The sequence below is a fragment of the Papaver somniferum genome, unplaced genomic scaffold, assembly GCF_003573695.1.
Source record: "Papaver somniferum cultivar HN1 unplaced genomic scaffold, ASM357369v1 unplaced-scaffold_18, whole genome shotgun sequence".
In the NCBI taxonomy this organism is placed as follows: domain Eukaryota; kingdom Viridiplantae; phylum Streptophyta; class Magnoliopsida; order Ranunculales; family Papaveraceae; genus Papaver; species Papaver somniferum.
Window position 1 is genome coordinate 9,043,729 of NW_020627707.1, and position 4,140 is coordinate 9,047,868.

The window sequence follows — 4,140 nt, forward strand, 5'->3', positions numbered from 1 at the left end:
AGGTATAAATAGAGATGTAGGATGTGTGTTGTAACCATCTCTGGGCTAGCCAGTGAACAATATTTGCAATCAATTTTCATTTTCCAAATTCCATTTTAGCTACAGTTGATGGTGTGCAATCTGTGTTCATGTGTATCTTAATTTAGCTTATTTTATGAATGCTGTTGTTATACTCAAGTTTAGCATGAGCTAAACTGCATTAGGATGAGGCTCAGTTGAAGCCTTATGCACTGTCAAATGACAAGTTGCTAGGATAGTTAACTCCTTGCCCTGTTTTTCTTGAGCATTGGGAAGAGATTAATGCTCATAGTGCCTGTGATTGATTGTTCTGTCAAAAGACAGTCAATGCTAGGGGCAAACTAGGGAGCAAATTAGTTTTCCTCCCATTCTAGATATATGCATAGGATTTTCAACTCAACCTAGAAATATGTTGTTTGATTAGGACACAAGATGGATCTTAAGCCTTGGCTTAACCACAAACCCTTTGCAATCACTTATAATTTCAGTTCTGTTTTGGTTCCCTGCTAAATTTACCTTCCTTCACTGTTTTTCTTGCATTTTAAAGTTGTTGTGCACTGAAATCAGTGCACAAACTCCCCCTGCCCTTGGCTTACAGCCTTGGTTCCCTGCTATTGTTATTTTATATCCTCTGCCATTTAATCTTTGCTGTGCTGCCATCTTGTGTTAATTGCTTTGCTTTGCTAACTGTTTTAGTGCTATTCACTGCCTTCATCCATCACTGCTCACTGCCATAGTGCCTTGTCTCCATTACTAGCTTAGGAAAACTTCTTGTATGCTCCCACTCCCTGTGGACAAACCCCTACTCATCCTTATACTATAAAACTTGGTCTTGTATACTTGCAAGTTTTGTGTGCAACCCCATTTTCACACCAGGGCAAGAGTCAATGAAACGTTTTAATGAACCAAAACAACACCAATAGACTGCCGCAAGTGTTGAAACGTTGTAGTGTCTAAGGGTTTGGTGAGAATATAAGCCAATTGTTATTCGGAAGGCACAAACTCCATACTGATGATACCATTTTCATAAATATCACGAATAAAATGGTACCTTATGTCAATTTGCTTTGTTTTTGAGTGCTCAATAGGATTCTCAGTAATTCGAATCGCACTGGAGTTATCACAAAAGATCTTCACTGTTCCAGTATCAATTCCATAATCAGCAAGCATCTGTTTCATCCATATGAGTTGAGTACAACATGATACGGCAGCAATATATTCTGCTTCACATGTGGACAGGGATTGAGAGTTTTGCTTCTTGCTAAGCCACGCTACAATATTGAGACCTACTTAGTAGAAGCCCCCTGATGTAATTTTTTTGTCTTCTACACATCCTGCCTAATCAACATCAGAATAAAAAGAAAGGTCAGCATTAGTACCAAAAGTGTACGAGATACCATACCCAACAGTGTGATTTATATATCGTATGATTCTCTTTGCAGATGCAAGATGAGATTCTTTTGGATCCGCCTGAAACCTGGAACAACAACCAACACTGAAAGAAATGTCAGGTCTAGTAGCTGTAAGATACAAAAGGCTACCTATAATGGATCGATATAATTTTTGATCCAGTTTTGCCTTTCTCATCCCTGTGCAATTTACCAGTAGTAGGTATAGAAGTCAACTTAGGAGACGACTTATCCAAACCAAATCTTGACACAAGATTACATGCGTACTTCTCTTGGGATAAGTAAATACCCTCCTTATGTTGTTGAATCTGTAATCCTAAGAAGAATTTCAATTCACAACATTGCTCATTTCAAACTCTTTAGCAATAGAGACTTGGAAATATTTTGCGAATTTTTCAGAAGTTGATCCATAGATAATATCATCTACATAGATTTGAGTAATGACCACATCTTTCCAACTCCATTTGGTAAACAATGTTTTATCAGATCCTCCTCTTAAAAAAACCTTTTCTAATAAGAGAGGTAGTAAGTTTCTCAAACCAGGCTCTTGGTGCTTGCTTCAATCCATATAACGTCTTTTTGAGGTTTAGCACATGATCTGGGAAATCAGGGTTTTCGAACCCCTTAGGTTGAGCGACATAGATTTCCTCTTTTAAAATTCCATTCAGGAACGCTGATTTTATGTCCATCTGAAACAACTTAATCTTGAGAAAGCAGGCATGGGCCAATAAAAGTCAAATGAACTCAAGACGTGCCACAGGTGCAAAGGTTTCATCAAAATCGATTCCTTCAATCTGTGAATATCCTTGAGCGACAAGTCTAGCTTTATTTCTGACAATTGGGCCAAATTCATCATACTTGTTTTTGAATATCCATTTGGTACCAACAATATTGACATTTGGAGGAAAAGATACATGTTCCCAGACATCTTGTATTTCAAATTGATTTAACTCTTCATGCATCACATTCACCCAAAAGGGATCTTTCAGAGCTTCATCAGTATTCCTTGGTTCCACCTGCGAAAGATAACAACCAAAATTGCATATATTTTGAAGTTGACCCCTTGTTTTGGCTGTAGAATCCCTTCACCCAATGATACTGTTGGGGTCATGATTCCTTTGAACCCAAAGATGTCGTGGAGGGACACGTTCTTGTTCATCAGGAATGGCTTGATCAGTGCTCTTCTCCTCGTCACTAGAAATGTCAGGATCAGTAACAGTTGGGATAACTTCAACTGATTCTGGAATTTCTTTGACTTTCTCAATTGTCTCAGTTGGAGGAAACTCAGTAGGAGAACTATCTTGACGAAAATTACTAATGTCGTCGATGATAACATTAGCAGATTCCATCATGACTTGTGTTCTGAGATTAAAACCTCGAAAACCACGACTATCAGAAGCATATCCAAGAAAGATACCTTCATCACTTTTGGTGTCGAATTTCCCTTTCTGTTCTCGATCTTTCAGAATATAACACTTACTTCCAAACACTCTGAGATAGTGTAGGTTGGGTTTCCTTTCATACCATAACTCATAAGGAGTGTTAAGGGTTTTAGGCCGTAAATACACAAGGTTGATCAAGTAACATGCTGTAAAGACAGCTTCTCCCCAAAATCTTAAAGGTAAGTTTTTGTTGTGGAGCATTACCCTGGACATTTCCTGGATGTTCCTATTCTTTCTCTCAACAACTCCATTATCTTGAAGAGTAATTGGTGGTGAGTATTGTTGAATGATCCCCAGTTCGTCAAAGAACTCAAATACTTTGGTGTCTTTGAATTCAGTGCCACGATCGCTTCTAATTTTCTTTAGTTTGCGACCTTGTTCGTTCTGGATCCTTTTAACAATAATCTTGAATTCACTAAGGGTTTCATTCGCATGGGATAGGAATGCAACCCAAGTAAATATGGTGTAATCATCTACCATAACTAAAGCATACTTCTTACCGGCAACAGTGGGTTGTTGAATTGGTCCGAAGAGGTCCATATGAATTAAATCAAGTGGAGCTTTAGTGAGAATATCTCGAGATGATTTGTGGTGAACTTTCGTTTGCTTACCCTTTTGACAGGCACCACATACACCTTCAATCTTTGCATTGATTTTGGGAATGCCTCTAACAAGTTCTTTGTTAATGATCTTAGTTAGAAGGCGATAATTGATGTAAAACGCTCATGCAAAAGATGTGTAGATTCCACCTTAGTCAAATTGCAACGGTTGCTAAACTGAGTATCAAGAAGATAACAGTTGTTTTTACCACGAGTTCCTTGAAAAATCATTTTCCCAGATTTGTCAACAATGTCACATCCATTCGAATTGAAGACAACTCGATAGCCCTTGTCGCAAATTTGACTAATAGAAAGAAGATTAGCAGTTATACCTTTAACGTATACCACATCATGGATTTCTGAACACCGGGTAGCTTGATCGTTCCCTTTTTGCTAATGTAGCAACAACTTCCATCTCCGAATGTTACAGGACCTCCTTCATAGTCAACAGACGAAACAAACCAAGTGAGATCACCTGTCATATGTCGACTGCATCCACTATCAAGAAACCATTGAAAGGGAGATGTGGATATTAAAGCAAAGGAACCCATACTACTAGTACTTCTCAATTTAGAGTTTCCTGGTAGTGTTGTATGAACTTTTAGAGAATCATACAGTTGTTTAGCTTTTTTACAAAGATTACTTGCAACGTTAAGACCTTTTGAAAGGACA